The sequence below is a fragment of the Daphnia magna genome, linkage group LG3, assembly GCF_020631705.1.
Source record: "Daphnia magna isolate NIES linkage group LG3, ASM2063170v1.1, whole genome shotgun sequence".
In the NCBI taxonomy this organism is placed as follows: Eukaryota; Metazoa; Arthropoda; class Branchiopoda; order Diplostraca; family Daphniidae; genus Daphnia; species Daphnia magna.
In genome coordinates this window covers 12129911-12150277 of record NC_059184.1, presented here as the reverse complement: position 1 = coordinate 12150277, position 20367 = coordinate 12129911, and the positions used below count along the sequence as shown (strand labels likewise).

Sequence of the window (20367 nt, the reverse complement as noted above, 5' to 3'; positions counted from 1 at the left end):
GAGATCACGGTTGGGATACTCTAGAAGTCGTTTGCGTTGCAGAGATGCGGTCCTTTCTATTGCCATGAAGTGAATTCAGCTACGCGTGGCAACTCCAGAGATGGCATTGCCTAGGGTAGTTTCAGAACTAAACGAAGTTAAAGTTGTACGTATACTATTAAAATATTTCCGTTCGAGTCGTCTCGTTAAAACAAAATAGAATTTGCTACGTACAGCTCAAGCCATTTTGCACGAGTGACTTCTTCTGGTAAATATTTTGCTGTTGGCATTATAACATGACACGACTAAAGGACGAGCGTACGCCAATATCTAGGGCTCGGCCCCGCGACGATCGGGTACGATTTTGGCCGAACCGCGCGGTTCCTTTTTTTTAAAAGGCCAAACCGGTGCGGTTCGGTTTATCAATTTTTGGGAACCGATCGCATCGCGGTTTCCGCGGTTTTACCGCGGTTTGTTGGGTCACACCGCGGTTCTTACGGGTCACGCCGCGGTTTTAGGAAAGGTACCGCGGTGTAAAAAACCCCGGTTTAGGAAAACACCGTAAGACGCGTGACCCGTAAGAACCGCGGCAGTTTACACAAGTTTACACAACAAGTTTTACACAGTTTATACAACAGTATAAGTCGTAAATTATGTGAAAAACCAGTTGTATTTTTGCCCACATCATTACAACAATTTTCTGAATCATCATTCGTCAATGTTTTCAATATCGAATTCAGTCAGATTGTGGGAACGTGAATCAATTTCGTTGATCAAACCGGCTTTAAACCAGGAGCGCAAGCAGATGAGGGCTTCAACAGTCTCGGGATTAAGGCTCATCCTAGCAATTCCAAAACAATCTTTTCCAGTGCTGAACGCCCTCTCACTGCCTGCACTAGTGGCTGGAATACTTAACATATCTCTAGCCATGTTTGATAATTTAGGCCATTACAGCAATGCCTGACAGCCTGACCTGACTCAATTAAGTCAATTAGTCAAAGTTCGAAGTTCAACTCAGGACCCACCTGGCAACCATTGGTGCCACTTTACGCTCAAGGCGATTTGATTGGTTGATTTGAAATTTCCGTCAAATTTTCAAAAAAATTTCAAAATGGCGGCGGTTCGCACCGGTTTGACCGAATTCCAAACCGAGAACCGCACCGAAGTAAAAAACGGCTAAACCGAACCGACGGTTTGGTGGTTTTTGGCCGGCAAACCGCGGTTCGCCCCGATCGAAGACGATCGGGGCCGAGCCCTACCAATATCCCCCATCCACGTAAAATATGGGCAACAGTTCGTTATTTCAGGAAGGAAGACTTTAAGAGCATTTTTAAGCCAAACACCAGATGGATATGTTCTGCAAAAAGACTGCTAATATGGAAGGGAAACTACATTTGTCCAAAGTTAGCAATATTTCTCGGAATCCAACCGCAGTGAAAATAAGCTCACGACCCCGCGTTGTTTGGGTCGTTGATCGACCAAAACTTGTGGGTTGTTAGGTTTTTCGGTGCACCGTTTCTTTGGCCCGATCAGGATCGGATAAAAGATCTCTATCACTTTGATTGCGTACCTCATTTAGCCTTATATTTAGACTGACCATAGAAATATTTTTAGGTACTGCTTGGCACATTCACGTTTATGCAGTTACCAAACAGGAAAAATATGAAATGTAGTTCAAAGTTCAGATGTTGAACTACCATATCCGTATTTTCTAACTTGTGACAGTTAGAGTTAGCGTGTGACTAAAACAACGTAACGTATGAACAGTTTCACTTCCGTTACAGTTTCAACCCCAGGGCACTGGAAGACTCCGCACTGCAGAAGAATAACGCACGTAGATCTGTTCCCAATCACCTTTTTCGGTGCGGGTCGTGCGGTGCACCGGGCTGTAGGTGATTTGGGCCGTGAAAATTACGAGGTTTTGCAACACTAATATAGTTGGCTAACGTCCGAAGCTGCCAGTTCAATAAAATTGTGAAAAAAAAAAATTGGACACGAACTAGTAACAGTTCTTGCATGGCGGCTTACGGAGTTTCGCCCGTTGTAGTTTTAGTTTTAATTTTTTCCATTGAAATTATCTTCCATTCCATTCATAATTGGATTACGAAATTCCTTCGTTATCGGGTAATCTTGTAATTTTTATTTGACCACGATATAGACTGTACTTTATTTATTATTAATTTTTTTGTAGTCCTACATTTTGTTTGAGTGATCTCTTTCATCTATCGTCCGCATCTGACAGTGTTTTTGTTCTTCTTCGACATGTCTTGGAGGTGTTGTGTTTCTGGTTGTGGTTCCGAAGGAGTACCTTTATTTCATATTCCAAAATTTAATGAAAGTTTAAAAACTGCTTTGCAAGAAAAAAAAAGGGATCGTAGAATTGTTTGGCTTCAAAAGCTTAACGTGAAGGAATGTGACTTAAACAACAACACTCGTGTTTGCTCTCGTCATTTCGCATCTGGTTTGTAAATCAATGTAGTTTATAATCATTTGCATCAATCACAGTGTTTTAAATATCATTTTCATAACAGGTAGGCCATGTAAGAATTCTTTCGATAACTCTCACCCAGACTGGGCACCTTCACTACACATCAGAAATTCCATTTTTGACAGGGTTTTACAGAGAAACATTAGTCGACATTCCAGAAGGCTTGAAAGGGAATCAAGAACATTGGAACAGATCAATGTGACATTCACATTCATCCTATTATTTTAAGTTTGTGATTTGAAGTACTAGTTGTAGCGAATTCTTGAAAATTTGGCCCTTGAAATGTTGGCAATATCCTGACGTACAACGTGCCACAATAATTTTGCTCCGGGTAGCAAAATTAATGGGAGAAATCATTCCTCAAAGTCGTTAGCCTATGTTAAATCCACCTAAACAAGGCTAAGTAAGACTACAAATGGCGGCTTGCAGGGTTGCCGGACTACATGAATACTGCTTTTCGCAAGGTGAAAATGGTCTATAAATTATTGAAATATGACGTATTTTTATGAGGGGGGGTCCTTTGACCCGCTAAACTGCACCAACCTACCCGTAAAATGGCGAAGCGGTTTACTTTCCTAATTAGTACACCCTTTGCAAAATTTTTGCAGAATTGGATAGACCTTATCAAGATTTATCCATTCCTATAAGTATTAAAACTTTTGGACATATAGTTTTCCCGATTCTCCCAAAATCGGGTTTTGAACCTTTTTTCTCCGACCCGCACCAACCCAATTGCCCGTGGATGACAATTCACAATAGTTATAATGAAAACACACCAATATTTAATTTATTCCTTTGCTATAAAATTTAAAACGATATAATGAAGATACAAATAGTTTATTAACAAAATAGTAAGTTGGAAAAAATAAATATAAACATAAATAATCATAAATAAATAAACATGAAAAACAAACAAATGAAGGCGGTAGCCCGACTACTCCACACACGCCACAGCCCCACAGGCCACACACCACAAGCAGAAGTGGAGGGACTACAGGGTGAGGAGAGGGAGAGAGCCAATCAGAGGGCCGGGATAGTCCCACTGGGATGTACGGGTGACGGTCTCGAACCTTCGAGACCGTCTCGCGGAGACACAGCTGAGGGTGTGATCAATTTTGATCACTGATTGCAGCGCCATCTGTGAACCAAAAATATAACTTCTTTAAATTTGTCACTAGAGTGAAAAGATTTTTCGAGAATTCTAGTCAGACTGCTTGCTTAGTCTGCTTGATTTGGGAAAAGGCTTTGTAAGTCAATTTGATTTCTGAATAAATAATGGATGAAGTAATTGAAGTCGATAATACATATTTTTTTTATATTTTTTTATTGATTACAAATGTCCCAAATTTTTTTCCTTATTAGGGAATATTGCATATTATAATAGTCAGAGTTGCCGTTCGATCACTAGTTCGCGATCGATTGATCTCGATAAAGATCAACATTTTTTTTGATCGTTTCGATCTTTTCGATTGACCAAAAATGAAATGACCACTATTATACTTCCTAATGGAAATATAAATTAATAATGTATAAATGAGCAAGAATTAGGAATAGAAAAAAAACAACACGTGAAGTTCGTCTACTATCTGAACTCTTAAAAAAGTTTTATGTCGTCTGATAAATGAATGTTTTAAAAACTTTCTTCATCCGCCACTAGGTGTCTAAACAGTCAAGATCGATTTCGTTCAACCCCTTTCGATCTCGATCTCGATCCTGATAAATCGGTTTGATCAATCGATTGATGTCGATCACAAAAGTCTCGATCAGTCGATCAATCGATCTCGATCATTAAATCGATCGCGGCAACTCTGATAATAGTGCATTGGCATCGTCGGCTGCATGCGAACGTGTCTTCAGCACTCCTGGCTTGATTTTCACAGCAAAAAGAACTCGATTATCGGATCTCAACTTTGAAATACTAGGTTTTTTTTCATTAAACGGGGAATGCTGCCGTTGTTGGATCGATTGTCCCCCAAAAACAACGAAAAAATAGTTCACTGCAATTCACTGGATTTTATTTAAACATTCCAACTTTGAAGGACAGTAATACAGAAATAAACTGAAATTCAGTGTTGTCAAAATCTATTGTGATTTAAATCACAAATGATTTCAATCGCGATTTAAATCATTTTTACATGATTTTTATTTAGATTTAAATCATTTTTAAATTTAGTGATTTTTGATTTGATTTATGCGAAAATAAATCATTTTTAAAAATCAAAATCACCGTTTTTTATAAATATTAATATGGATTACATAATCTTCATCATTCTTTCTAAAATATAACGATCATTCTGGGAATCGCGCCTGATACTTTAAGTTCTGTACTGATTTTGTAGGGAGGATTGGAGCTATTGAAACGCGGGGTCAATTGAAACAAAAATCTAGCTCTTGGCGTCTGACAAAAATTTTGAAAAATGAGTTAAAGAATAAATAATTTTATACACAATTATATACTTTTTTGCTGAATTAAATCAGTACTTTAGTCTAGGGGACCAAAAATACACGAAGTGTTTCATTTGAACCCACTCTACCCTACACTAATTTTTCCGTTGCTATCAATCAATTGCCAGAAAAATACAAAAAATACAAAAAATAATTACGAGTTTGTGGATGAAAATTACGAAGAAATTTTCCATTGCTTTTCTAACAAACATATGGTTATATTCAAGCAAAAAAAGTTGAAGTGATTTTGATTTTGATTTCGAAATCGATTTAAATCGCAATTTAAATCATTTTTTCATGAGTTTGATTCATGATATAAATTGCGATTTAAATCAGTTCTAGAAAATGATTTGATTTCATTTAAGATTTAGATTTTAGCTATTTTGGTGAAATGATTTGATTTTGATTTAAATCCTTTTTTCATTTGATTTTAACAACACTGCGTTTTACAGTTCGAACTTCCGTCTCCACTCGTCGCGTTCATAGAGGAATCGACGTAATAAAACAAAGATTTCATAATTTTTTTTAGATTTTCTAAAAAACATTTTAGATGAAAAATATGTGAAAACATCAACTGTAGCTCAAATTGGAAACTGCCAAAAACGTTAATGTTCAACAACTAATTTTTTTAAAGAAATGGGAAAAATTTGTTCCTGAGTTGTCATGCCTATGTTACAATCTATAAAGCAAAAAGAAACAAATTGTGTAAACTCGAAACATTCATTCACATAAAATGCACCTTAGTAGGAAACTGAAGCTTTTGTTGGCAATAGGTTCAACAATGGTTCCCATTGGATGTATGGTGGGTTTAATCTGTATGGCGTTGGCCATGTACCAGTGCCCTGAAGGGTATTCTCCCAGCATACTAACACAGAGACCAACAACAGTTGGAGGAATGGAGGAGCTATCTTTACTTCTCCTAACCCACTCAGTTCCAGATCAACATCCATGGGAGGAGCTATTTTTACTTCTACTAATCTACTACCAACCACGACACCAGCCTCCTCTGACCCAAACAGACCCAATACTGTGGTCTCTAGCAAAAATAGACCCTCCACTATGGCATCTGGCTCATTTAGACCCAACACTGTGGCCTCTGGCACTTAACTAACAACAAGACCGACGACATCAGCCACCAGATTACCCAGACCAGACAGACCTTAGTTAGCAGCAACGCTACAAATCCTGGCGTCGGCAGTGTCGAGTAAACAGACTGTCACCCTCATAAACTATGCCGTCTGAGGAATAGTTTATACTTCTCCCAGCCTACTAACACAGAGACCGACTACAGTTGGAGGAGCTATCTTTACTTCTCCTAACCCACTCAGTTCCAGATCAACAACCATGGGAGGAGCTTTATTTACTTCTGTTAATTTACTACCAACCACGACACCAGCCTCCTCTGACCCAAACAGACCCAGCACTGTGGTCTCTAGCCAAAATAGACCCACCACTATGGCATCTGGCTCATATAGACCCAGCACTGTGGCCTCTCGCCCACATAGACCCAGCACTCTGGCCTCTGACAAAACTAAACCTAGCACCGTGGCCTCTTTCACAAACAGACCAAGCACTGTAGTCTCTACCACCACTAGACTTAGTACTCTGGCCTATGGCACTGCTAGACCTAGCACCGTTTCCTCTGGCACTGCTAGACCTAGCACCATGGCCTCTGGCAATGCTAGACCTAGCACCTTGGCCTCTAGCACAGCTAGACGCAGTACTGTGTCCGCTGACACACTTAGACCCAGCACTCTCGTCTTTTGGCCAAATAGACTCAGCACTCTGGCCTCTGTCACAACAAGAACCCAATCTACGCTTCCTTTTTTTGGTTTGGAGTTTTACGCTATTTGGGTTTCTTCCGAACGTATAACATGTTAATTGTGTTGCACTTGTCAAGCCGAATAAACCGAGAACAAAATACCAACCTTGAATTTCAGAGCACAATTTATTTAAGGACACAGAAGAAAATCCACAATACGCGAAGAGTAGCCGGCTTTCGCGAAGCTTCTTCTTTAAGTCTGCTGGTAGCCGGATCCGAGAACTAACTATCTGTCATTTCTGACAGACAAGTGAACTCCGGCCACTGATCGACCTGCCATCTGCCGAACAGTATACAAACATGGTCATACACGTAACAATTGTGACACTGAAGAAAGCCTTCCCTTCGGTACTCCGGTTTCTGCTTTGGGTAATGTTGATCTATGCTGGATTCAAGTTTTGCGGATGGCTGATTTTCGGCCCGTATCATTTCAAGGTTTTAAATGGTTGTCTTTTCTTCAATAGGGTCACATATTCATTCACGTATTCATTTTTTGTTTTTTTGGTTTTACAGTTTCAAACTATTTCTTTTACATCCAAATGTACGTATGTTCTCGCTGGTAAACGGTGATGACATTTTTGCGACTTTTGCTGGCATGTCCGATAGATCGCCGTTAATATGGTATATACCTTGGCCACATAAATTAAAAACGGGGATTGATAAAGGCTACTGATCAGTGTTTCGGATTTTCTAAATTTGCCGGATTTGACTCAAATCCAAATCATCGCTTGTGTTTTGAAATCCGTTCCAAATCCTAAGCTCGAAAAAATCAGCAAAATCCAATCCAAATCCAATCCAAATCCAAATCCAAATCCAAATCATTTTAAATGTGAGAAAATCCGATCCAAATCCGATCCAAATCCAATCCAATTCACAATCAATTGTTAATTTTATGATTGCATTATTTAACACATAGTTACATACAAGTTCTTCTACATATTTCTGTGTCAAGGTAAAAATTTTTTAAATTTCCTTTTAATTTTTTGACTTTAATCCCTAATTTAATATCAAATAAAAACCCAAGACTTAATTGGATTAGTTTACTTTTTAATAGAAGTTTTGCTAAAAAGTCTGTTCGACTTTTGATTTCTTACAAAATCCATATTTTTTTAAAACTGTAATAACAGGTTCCTTTAGATTTCTTAAGTTGGATTAAATCTTTTTATTTCTGAGTATTCTGACTGACAATGGTGAAAAGAGCAAAAAAAAAAGAGTTAGCCACAATTCATCATTTGTGTTTGACAGGAGTCACAGGACTCATAAGTTTCATATTTCGCTTTATGAAAAGCATTTTCGCGAAGAGAGGAGGCTTAATGCGATTTCTTTTAGCCGATGCAATGTCCGTGGCGGTGCTAAAGACCCGTTCGATCTCTCCTCCCGAAGTGGGCACCCCGAAGAGCTCCCTTGCTATCAAAGCCAACAACGGTAATCGATGGGCGTTTACTTTCCAATAACCCAAGGGACTAAAGCGCAAGTCAGAAGGACAATCATTGTCAGGAGAATCTGGACCACTTGACGCAAGTCATGAAACTAACAAAAAATACCAAAAAGATTAGAAATGTAAGTACAAGAGTCACAATAACTATTTTTTAGTGGACATAAAATAAAGATATGGCTGCCTAGTGCCTAGTGGAAAAAACGGCTAACTGGTAGCATTCCTTACATACTAATAGTTTTAATATACGATGACGAAATCACGAAATTTTTCAATCTAATAAAACGGTAAAGAGTATATGTCTGGTCTTACACACGATGGAGGTAAGAGGATCAAGTGCAGAGTCTGCAGACGACAAGAAAGGTAAATACTAAACAGTGGCTGGGGGGTACACGAAAAAAATTCTAAAGAGGAAAAAAATCCGAAACAAATCTTTATAAAGGATTTGGATTTGATTTGAAAAAATTCGGGTTTTTTTTAGTGGGGATCAAATCCGATCCAAATCCAAGCAATTGAAAAATAAGGCAAATCCAAATCCCTTAAAAATCCGGGAGGATTTGGATTTGATTGGATTTTGATTTTTTTTGAGAAAAAAAATCCGAAACACTGCTACTGATACAAATATCAGGAACGGTTTGAATAAATTCAATATTGTCACACGAGTTGTATTTGGACAAGAATTAACGAATACAACAAGTGATGACTTAAATTCTAGACAATTATTCACTTTTAACTAATAACAATAAGGGATGACCATACCAAACTCGGAGAGCGTCTGAAGACTCCAGGGAACTACACTTTAACTGAATTTTACGCTGGTATTTATACCGAAATACAATATACGCCCTTTTCCGGAGCGCATGTCTCCGTATCTTCTTTAGTACAGATAAACTTAAGATGAATCATTCCCACGCTCGCAACATAGTCCAACGAGCGGGTGAATCATCTGTGTTAGGAGATAATGTTTACCCCTTTTCACCCGCGACAGGTCCCCCTTCTTCAAGACAGGCGACCCGACTGTACTAATCTACCCGTGATAACGGCTGGAAGGTCACTCTTGTTAACGCTAACTATAACCCCGATAAAAATTGAAGGAAAAAAAAAATTGGAACTGATAGGTAATTATTTGATCCGTGAAGGTTATTGAAACTGAATAAAACTCGGGTGCATCCTTCTGCCGGCATAGTAGTTTTTTGGTCTTTGCTGAATACAGGTCCTCCAAGATGTTCACCTTTTCTGAAATTCTGGAGAACCGGAGGTATTTCGACGTTGCCGTTGTGCGGTTCGCCGAAATTGTTTTTTGCAACCCTGTGAGCCGTCACTGCCGACTGGATGTGTTAGACCAGAAGCTTTTCGAGGCGCTTCTAATCGATGCCAAGGAAACGGATGCCTGTTTGGACTTCATTCCCTTTGCTGGAGAAGTTTGGGAGCTAGGTGACTTTTACTACAGGTAAGTCTGTTATTTGCTTTGGAAATTTTTCTTTTTATTGTCTTTTTCTCCCCATCTAGCACGTATCCTGGCTACGCCCGTTATCGTGATCTCTATTCCCACAACTAAGCGCGGCTTCTGTGGTGGATGGAGTCGGGTGAGGATGTTTACCATCCTCATTCGCGACGTTCGGATTTTTACCCCGAGATCCTGTACTCTAGCGTGGAATCCCGACTGGAGGCTCGCTTGGAGGAGCTGGAGGCGCTGAATTCCTTGCGGTCGGAAGACGCCGCTAACTAATTCTGTGTATCCTGGTATTTTACATGAACTCTTTAATACATTTTGTTTTTTGAAAGAACTTTTTCTACTTTTGTTTTTTTCTACTAGGCAATAAGCTAATTATACCCTAGACAATTAATAGGTTGAAAGGACGAGTTTTTTATAGGTTTTGCATCTCTAGTTCTTCCCTCCAGCGGTCTCCGGGTGGTAGACTGACCACATCGAGCTGTTCGTGAGCGGCTAAGCGTTCACTCAGTAAGTGAGATTTATAACTCAAAAATACTATTCCTATACTTAGTACTAACATTACTATTATCATTTCATAGGGATATCGGGCAAAAGATGCATCAGTGTGTTTGTCCACTTCGGCCACGAGGTTATGGATCTGTTCTCCCGTCATTTCCTCTGCCAACCTGGCGCGGTCGTTACGTTGGAGTAATTCGCTTATTATGTCGATGGAGCTTGTATTCCCCCGCGGAATCTCGATGACGATGTGCCGCCTACTGCTGTTGCTGGTCGTATCCTGGGAGAAGACATTGACCGATGGTAGAACCGCAGCTTGTAAATTTGGCGCTTCGATATTTCCCTCCATGCTGGCTGGAAATACCCAGTCCTCCGTTCTCGCTGTACATCCCAAAGGTACCTCAAAGATTCCAACTGCTGGTAATTTAACTGTTCGTAGGGGCGGTTGTCCGACATTGGCTGGGCATGAGAAGACGATGTCGTGTGATTTCGTCGTCGAGAATGCCCATTGGTTCGCTCCAATGTACACCGCTTCGGGTCCTCGCCAGTCTGCAAATTTCTTCCGGCACTGCGTCTTGATTCGTGGGACGTCGTTCATGAAGACCGCTATGGCGCAAGACTTGCGGGCGTTCCTTTTGCTGATGCCCGTATGGAATTTACACAACGGCCGGCCGATCTTGCTGCACTCCCGGACATCATCTTTGGACAGCTCCAGAAATGTCTCGAGGTCGGCGGCCACTGCAAGAAAGCCGGGTAAGTTGCTGAAGCTCACGCTATGCGTTCCATTATCTGCAGCTCCTGGCAGGCTTATAATTTGAAATAGTTTGTATTGTTGAGCGTGATCGAAGATAGGAACTTGGATAAATATTCTGAATTGATGTTCCAGTGCTGCTACCGTGACTGTAGCTTCTCGATAAGCGACCCAAAACTCATCGCTGGGAATGGACCATCCTCTAGGTAACTGTCTGTTAACATTTTTTATAACTGCATTGAATCTTGCTGGAGCGATGATTTGTGGTGCTAAATGTCCATTTGCTAATAGGCTGAATCCAACATTGAGGCTGTCAGCGAGTTGGTGTAACCATTGTAGGATCTGGTACATTGCCTCAAAGGTGTCATCTAGCTGGAAGAGGTACTCAAAATGGTCTAAGTCAAGTTCTTCCAATTTTGAATTCCATTCTAATATTTGCGCCGTAACCGTTTGCAGGTTTGCGAACTGTCCTCGGAGTTCCTTGATCAACTGAGCATTGGCTCTGGATTCCCACAGTGATTCGTTCAGCACGGTAGCTTGTTTTTCCATAATGTGTATCATTTCCTTTTGGTTTAGCTTAACCCGTTGCACTTGACCATTTAATTCTTCTAGGTCTTGCTGCGTTGAAACACCAAAAAGCCACTTTAGAGCTGACCCGCCTCCGTCGATGAGACTACGTCGGTTTCTCGGGTTGGTGTTTAGGGCTTCTTTCACGGTCGTTAATTGTTCAGTCACGCTTTCCAGGTCCTTTGTGAAGCTTCTTAACTTGCTGAACATCCTTTTTGCTGCTATTTTCTGAGGTCGAGATCCAGTCAGCCTCCATTTTTCTGCCACTGCTTGCTGTTGGAGAATTTTCTGCTGCAAATAAGCCATTGCTGCTCCGGCCGGTCCTAAATCGAGGTCCGTAACAATTGTCCATGCTGATTCACTGAAAGCGAAATCTACATGTTCCTTGAAGATTGTATTTTCCCGCGGGATAAGGGCCATGGCCATTGGCGGGCTAGTAATTGTTACCAGGAGCATCAGGAATGGGACCAAGCAAGTTAGGTACCTAGCCGGTGGTCTTCTATTACGGATGGGTCTTGTTGCCGGCGTTTCTCCGGCCGGGACAGGAGGTACTACCGTAACGCCGTCTGCTGTGGGATGTACGGGAAGTGTTCCCTCGTCGTCTGCTACTGTTTGGGGATTGGCCACAACAGGTACATCTTCTGATTCGGCTTCTTTATCTTTTTGTTCTTTTCCAGCGTTTTCCTCTGAATTGCTGGGAGGCATCTCTTGTGGTCGTTGCCACTCTATGGGAATTTCGAAAAATGGCTTCATACGGATGACGTGCACAATATCCGTTTTTCCTCGTCCCGTTGCTGATATTACTTCATAATTCACCGGTGTGGTTTTCCTTAACACTTTAAAAGGTCCTAACCATCGATGGAGAAGTTTTTCGGATTTTCCCACTTTTCTGAATGGCTTGTAGACTAGCACTAAATCTCCTGCTCGAAAGGATAACTCCCGGTGAAGTGAGTCATACCTTTCTTTCTGTTTATTTTTTACTCCTTCCATTCTAATTTTCACTATTTCTCTTGCTGTTGATAATTCAACCAATAGGCGATCAGCGTAGTATAAAGTGGCGTCATCTTCGGTCGGTAATGGATTTGCATCAGCACCCAGCTCCAAGTCGATTGGTAATTTCGGCTCGCGTCCATATAGGAGAAAGAATGAGGAGTATCCGGTGGATTCCTGCCTAGCTGTGTTGTACGCGAAGCACACGTACTGCAGGGTCTCGTCCCAATCACGCTGGTCTGTACTAACATACATAGAAATCATCGCTGCTAACGTATGATTCATTCTTTCCACAGCCCCGTTCGCTTGAGGATGATAACTGGATGTCGTCTTGTGGTTGGTGTGTAACTTCTTGACCACCGCTTGGGTTAATTCAGCCAAAAAGCATTTTCCTCGGTCGGTGATGATTTGTTCTGGAGCTCCATGGCGTAGGAAAATTTGGTTAACGAAGAATTCAGCGACGTCATCTGCTTTGCCGGTTGGCATAGCCTTTAATTCAACCCACTTAGTAAGGTAATCCACTGCAACAATTATCATTTTGTTACCCTTATGAGACAAAGGGAATGGACCTAGCAGATCCATACCCAATTTCTCAAAAGGTCTTTCTACTTTTATGCATTGCAGGAATCCTGGAGGTCGGTCTGGAACTCCTTTTCTTCCTTGACAGCTCACGCAACTCTGAACGTAGCGGGTTATGTCAAGATTCATTTTGGGCCAAAAGAATCTATTGCCAATTTTCTGGAGAGTTCGTTTGATACCTAAATGGCCGGAAACAATGTCATCGTGAAAAGCTTGCAAAATTTTTTCGCGAAAATCCGCGGGTACACATAATCTTCTGTAATTTTTTCCACCCTTAAACGTTTCCTTGTAAAGTTTTCCGTTGCACAGCACAAAGTTTTTCACTCTTTTCTTGCCTTCCTGGAGATTCAAGATTTTTTCGTTCCACTCACGATAAGCTCTCTGTTTGCTGACGACTGAATCATCGTCTTCGAGAGAAAGGATGTCCGATGCCTCTGATCCGACAGCTGCAACGATAAAGCAACGGTCATCTTCCATTTCTTCCACCTGCTGAAGTGGGTTTCGTGATAGGCAGTCGGCGTTGTCGTGAACCTTTCCACTACGAAATACGATAGTTATATCGTACTCCTGCAGTGAAAGACTCCAACGTGCTAGACGTCCAGCGAGGTCCCGTTTGCTCATTAGCCAACACAATGCTTGATGATTAGTGATCACTTTCACTTGGCAGCCCCACACAAAACATCTGAACTTGGTAAGACACCACACTAATTCAAGACACTCTTTTTCCGTGATTGAATAATTCGTTTCTGATTTAGATAGCAATCGGCTTGCGTATGCCACTGGTCTTTCGACTCCATCGATGCGTTGGGCTAACACACCTCCTATTCCAAAACCACAGGCATCTGGTAGAATTTCCATTGGCAACTCGTAGTTTGGATGAGCGAGCACTGGAGCCGATGTAAGTGCTATTTTTAGAGCGTTGAAACTTTTAACTTGATCTACTCCCCAAATGAATGGAATGTCTTTCTTTGTTAGCGATGTGAGCGGGCGTGCAATGGCTGCAAAATTTTGGATGTGACGTCGATAATAGGAGCACAATCCTAAAAAACTTTGCACTCATTTGATTTTGTTTGCTATCGAGTGACCGTCTGCCGGGCATGGGAACTTTTCCACTGCCTTTAATTTTTCAGGGTCCGGGCCAACACCTTCCTGGGTAACGACGTGTCCTAATACTTTTAGGTTATTCTCGGCAAATGAACATTTTGACCATTTCAGTTTCAGATTGGCTTTCGCAAGGCAATCAATAACTGATTGAAGTCGTTCCAAATTATGTTCAAACGTTGCTGAGTAGACGATGACGTCATCTAGGTACACCAAACACGTCGTCCATCGAAGTCCAGCCAAAATAATATCCATTGCCCGCTGAAAGGTGCCTGGGGCATTGGTCAATCCAAATGGAAGAGCGCGGAACTGATACAATCCATCCGCCGTTATGAACGCTGTCTTCGGTCTATCCCTGCTGGTAACCGGAACCTGATGATATCCGGCTTGAAGATCCATGCTGGAGAAAATTGTAGCGCCCTCCAGGCGGCTCAATGTATCAGCTATCCGAGGCAGTGGATAGGAATCTTTTACGGTAACCGCATTAAGTTTGCGGTAATCCACACAAAAACGCCAAGTTCCATCTTTCTTCTTTAATAGGACTACAGGCGAAGACCAAGGGCTGTCCGAGTGTTCAATTATTCCCTGACGTAGCATTCCCTCCACCTGTGTTTGGATCACTGCTCGTTCTTTCCAGGCACTCTTATAAGGGAGCTGGTGAATTGGAGGGTTAACTCCAGTGTTAATGTCATGCTCCACCAACGTACAGTGTCCCAAATCATCTTCATCAAAGGCAAAACAACTGATGGAATTTCTAAGGATTTTCAACACCTCACTTTTCTTATTTTCATCCAGGTTTTTTCCGATTTTGCTTTTCAAATTATCCAATAACTTTTCTTCTTTTTGACTCACTTTCTCCACCGTAACTTCTCCTGAAGTTTCATTAGATTCTTCGGCGTTTTCCCCCTCTTGGAATTTTTCTAATGTACCCAGCGTTACACCTTTTTCCAGCCATACTGATTTGGGGGACAGGTTTGCTACGGGAATATTTTCCAGGTCGTTCTGCACGATGGCGTGTCCCGTAGACAGACTTGTTGTGGCCATAAGTGAATTCGAAGGTTTCAAAACACAAGCACCTTCCTTTTTGCTCGACACTTTTGCTGGAACTGGTTTAATTGAATACGCAGGAATTTCCTGACGTTCCCTAGACACTAACACGGTGGCTTCAGATTCTTCCTCGGCTGGAAGAGAGATAGCCGCAAGCGGAAAATCACCCATGGTGAGAAGAGGTTTTTCTGCCTGGTAATTAATCCGTATCGATCCAAATTGTGCGAGGAAATCATTCCCCATTAACAGTTCCATTCCTGACATTGCCATAACTATTGCTTTTCCTTTCACAGATCTGTTTTTGTGCGTCACGAGAATTTCGGCTGCTCCTAGGGGCATTACTCGTGATCCATTTGCGAGGATAATTTCAGAACCATCCCATGGCTGCTGAATGAATTGTGTTTTCTTCAATAAATCGGGAGAGATCACTGTCACAGCAGCACCAGTGTCAATTACTGCCGTTACCTTTGTAAAGGAGTACACGACGTTGTCATGTTGTCTCCAATACGGAAAAGTTTAATTTAATGCGGCGTCTTTACTCACAATGTCTTGTATACTTAGCAAGCATAAAACAACACGCACGCAATAAATAAAAAGCCGTGTATTATAAACCGATTTGCGACAGGTAGCCGTAGAATAATTAAACAAGCTCGTAAATTGAGGGAAGAAGACTCATGACACTTTAAGGTTACCAATGGGTACTAACTTCAAGCCATAGACGTAATAAAGTAATAGTCAATCAGCTACTTAGTCATTACTTAAAGGGTACTTATTCTTCGGCTTGCAAGAGTTACGGTAGCGGCACGGCGGGAGAGCTGCAGAGGCCTAAGTTGGCACACGGAGCAGGCAGAGTAGATCTGACTGCCTTTTGGGAGTTTGCGGTGGCTTTTTATATGTTAGTCATCATCCCGTGGGGGACATACGGGACAATGTTAAGGTATAGGCGGACAAAATCGGGCGGTATCGGGCGAATTTGGACGTCACGAAGAGGTATAGGCGGACAAATTCAAGCGGTATCGGGCGAATTTGGACGATTGTTAAAAATAGGCCGGGCAGTTTCGGGCCGTTTCGGGCAATTCCCAACCGACAAAAATATATCTATTTTTAGCTACGGCAGGTTAAGGCCGTTTTGGGCGGCTTTGGACAAATCATAAAAGTTTCTATTTATAACGGGCGTGCCGAGACTTGTTCTCTCCATTTGTTATATTTTCTAGAAAGTCTAATAACTAGGTCAACTAGTGGGGTATTAAGTTAAGGGGAGTTTAAGAAATAAGGTCTTAGTTTAATTAAGCAAAAATAAAAGGGGCAAGAAGGGGCTTCGCTTGGCGTTTCGTTACACCTTCACCTCACCACAAAACAGGTTCTTTAATCAAGTTTGTTCCATCGAAATTTAATAGGTGCTTTCTTCCTGCTCGTTAGGAGCTTGAGTCGCCAGGTTAATTGCTGTGTTCGCCGTTGGCGTCGCTGCCGATGCTCCATCCAGTTTCGGAGCTTTGTAATTTGGAGATTCCGGATTTTTAAAACAGTGCCGGGTGATATGTCCGGACTTCTTGCAATGGAAGCAGTTCGGTTTACCATCAATGGTACGTCCCTTAAGGTTAAAGGATACTTTTGCTTTTCCTTGCTCGTTTTTCTCCTTTGCCATTAATTTCTCACAGGTTTCTTGGATTAATTCGCGCCTGCTTGATTTCATAAATTCTGCCTGCTGGTCTGGATAGACGACGGAAAGGTTTGGGGACTGCTCAGGGGGTCTCTGTGATTCCATTGCTGCGTCTTTCCATCCTCTTGCTTCGGACATGAGCGATGCTTCTGTATATGATTTTGCCAGTGTCAAAAATTCTTCACATGTTTTCGGTTTCATCGGATAGATTTTTCTAAGAAGAGCCGGTCGAAGTCCTCGAAAAAGATGTTCCAATCGGTGTGCTTCCGTCATATTTGGATCGACCATTCTGCAAAGGTTTAGGATTTCGTAATAGTACCTAACGGTTGGTTCATCCATTCCTTGTGTTCTGCTCCTTAGCCTTGTCTCTTGAAAAAGACCGTAGTTATCAGGTTGAAACTCTTTTAAAAACATCGAACGAAGACCGGTAACTGCAGGCGTGGCAGGGTTTCCTCCTGCCGCAGGTTGAGCCGCAACGTCGTTCCAGTCGTTCGGGACTCTTGCGCACAGGAACCAGTTTCTTGCAGTGTCATCCAAGTACATGCTGAAATTATTACGTTTTTCAGCATCACCCCATCCATTGTGGGAAGAAATCGTCTCATAACGCTCCATCCATTGGCGCGCATCTTCATCCGGACCACCTCGAAATATAGGCGGGCTGATGAATTTTCTGACAGCTGTCATAGCTTGTCTTTGCTGCTGCATAATATGCCCTGTTGGCACTATAACTTGTTGTCCGCCGACTGGAACAACTGGACTTCCAGCTCTCAACACGACCTCGGTTTCTTGATCCGAGTTTAAATCTTCAGCCTCGGTTGATTCGCCCTGGCTGTCAGCTTCTTCAATTAGGGGCTCTCTTGAAATGGTACCTTCAAGAGTTTGGGCTTCACCAACAACGGAAGTTCCACTCTCCAATGATGAGTCTGGGGTGAGTAAAGCCTCTTCGGGAGCGCTTGACAGTTCTTGAAGTGGGTGTAATCGTCGGCTGGGGTCTCTCGGGCAACTGGGTAGACGTGGGTTTTTCTTCGTCGGCATCAGCTAACCACAACTGCAGCACGACTTCGTCACTTACTGGTAACGAGCTGCGTTCTTAACAATTGCCACTTAAAGCACGATTTCGTTACTCACGGGTAACGGACTGTATCTCCACCAATTGTCACACGAGTTATATTTGGACAAGAATAAACGAATACAACAAGTGATGACTTAAATTCTAGACAATTATTCACTTTTAACTAATAACAATAAGGGATGACCATACCAAACTCGGAGAGCGTCTGAAGACTCCAGGGAACTACACTTTAACTGGATTTTACGCTGGTATTTATACCGAAATACAATATACGCCCTTTTCCGGAGCGCATGTCTCCGTATCTTCTTTAGTACAGATAAACTTAAGATGAATCATTCCCACGCTCGCAACATAGTCCAACGAGCGGTTGAATCATCTGTGTTAGGAGATAATGTTTACCCCTTTTCACCCGCGACAATATCATTAATGATTTTGAAAGATTGAAATTCCAGCAATGGACTTTAATTAGCCAAATGTCAGTAAGGGTTTTGAATAATTGAAATGCGAACACTGATTTGTAATAACATAAATTCCAGCAATGGATAACATCAGTAGAGTATCGACAACTATTTTGAATATTTTATAGGTAGTGCGGGTGTTAGTTTAGGAAACAATGAGTTGGATTACGATTTACCATCTGACGGTGGCTAGTAACGTGGTCTTGTTCGCCGATCTTCCCTGGATTCGATTGTTCTTCAATGTTGTACACGCGAAGAAACGTATTTTTTATTGTAATAAAATCCAGTTTAATAAATATACAAATGTCTGCCATCATCTTACATTTCGTTCATTTCAAGTCGAGTAGACCTATAGGCTATTGCTCTGATAAAGATTGCAAACTTGTTCGATACGATAATTAAAACACACACCACTAGGTGGCCTTCGCACTTTTTATGTCTGCGTGTCTGACATCTGTGTGCATTTATTTTAAGTAACGTCTCAACGTCGTACTACTGTCTTTTTTACTTAAAAATATCAAGTGTCTGTTTTTGAGTGATTAACTCCGTAATCCCGTGTCCTAATTACTGCTGTCTCTTCTTGTGTAAACTAAAGGGAAGAACCAAATGTTCTAATGCATATTTGTGTATTGCATATTCGTGCAGTGCATATTTATGCATAATCAAGTGAAGCCCTACTAATGAAGGCAGAGAGAAGCCCACATTCTGTATGTGATGGCTAGCTTAAGTAAAGAACGAAACTAACGAAACACCCTTGTTATTTCTATATTCAACAAAACTTCGTAAAGTTTTGTATCATCTCCCATTTGGAATTTTGAAGCGATCAACAATAGGAATTACTGATAGATTTTCAGACTTGCATGAAAAATCAATTGGCATTTCGGGTCATCAGGGCGAGGCTCGGGGTGAAAATTTTTCGCACCGAACTCTATCGGGGTACCTAATCGGGAATGCAACCACGATTGCAACCAATCGATTTACGCAAAAAATAGTCGGTCGAGTTTCTCGCCCTTATTGCTCCGATTACAACCCGATTATGGCTCATTTTACCCGCCTGCCCTAATTTTTACGTTACAGCTGACATTTTTCATGACATCAAGGCAATCGGGGTAACATCGGTTTTTTTAGATGCCTTGCCTAGGTCGACGAAGTGGTCCTACGATTGTGCCTCAATCGGCTTTTTCCGTTGTGGGGCGGGGACCCCGATTAGAGCCAATCGGGACCGATCCCTGGTTCCACTCCTATAGAGCAAGTGACTGACGCGAGCCCCCCAATATTTTACGAACGCGCCTTGGTGTTTTAAGATAGTTTTTGCGGCTGGAAGCCATGTTTGTATCGAGAAACAAACATGGCCGCCAGCCGCAATTCCTCTCTTAATTTAGTAAGGTGCGTTCGTAGAGTTCGCTGTTGTTCGTAGATTTGACGCTTTCCGATTCCGATTTGACGCATATCCAACATGAATCCAATACACTATTCAAAAGCAGAGTGTGAGTGGGATATGACATAAACCAACATAAACATTAAAAGTTTTTATTCTTCACAATGCCCAAAGAAAATTCGGCTAAAACATAAAAAAAAACCGTGTGCGACCAATGGTATAGCGTACAATTTGCCTCTTAAGGCAAAATTAAAAGTATTAATAACTATTATAATAATAATTATTAATTATTTAAATAACGTTGAGCTTATTTATCCTAGATATTCTTTAATATTGTGGGTTCCCACTTCGGTTCCGGTTCGGGTCCAGACCATTTTACTTCGATCTAACCGCCAAAGAACAGTACCGATCGAGTTTCGTTCCGATAACGACCCGAACCGATGACGGTTCGGTTAGTTCCGAACCGATGACGGTTCGGTTAGTTCCGAACCGATGACGGTTCGGTTAGTTCCGAACCATTGGCACCCTTACTCTTCGCCATGCCCAGCTCTAAGATAATCCCCAGTAGAGGCATTTTTTCTCGCTCCGAAGATATATCTATAACATAGATTTACACACGTTGCATATAGTAATTTTGTGGTTTC

General features: G+C 41.7%; 1 long non-coding RNA gene across 1 annotated transcript; it reads right to left on the bottom strand.

Moving 5' to 3' along the window:
• Positions 1-7881: 7881 nt before the first annotated feature.
• LOC123470740 lies at positions 7882-8657 on the bottom strand. The gene is made up of 2 exons (XR_006644485.1): positions 8482-8657; positions 7882-8264 (listed from the first exon to the last, which is right to left on the bottom strand). It is a non-coding gene; the product is annotated as an uncharacterized LOC123470740 (long non-coding RNA).
• Between the last annotated feature and the right edge of the window lie 11710 nt (positions 8658-20367).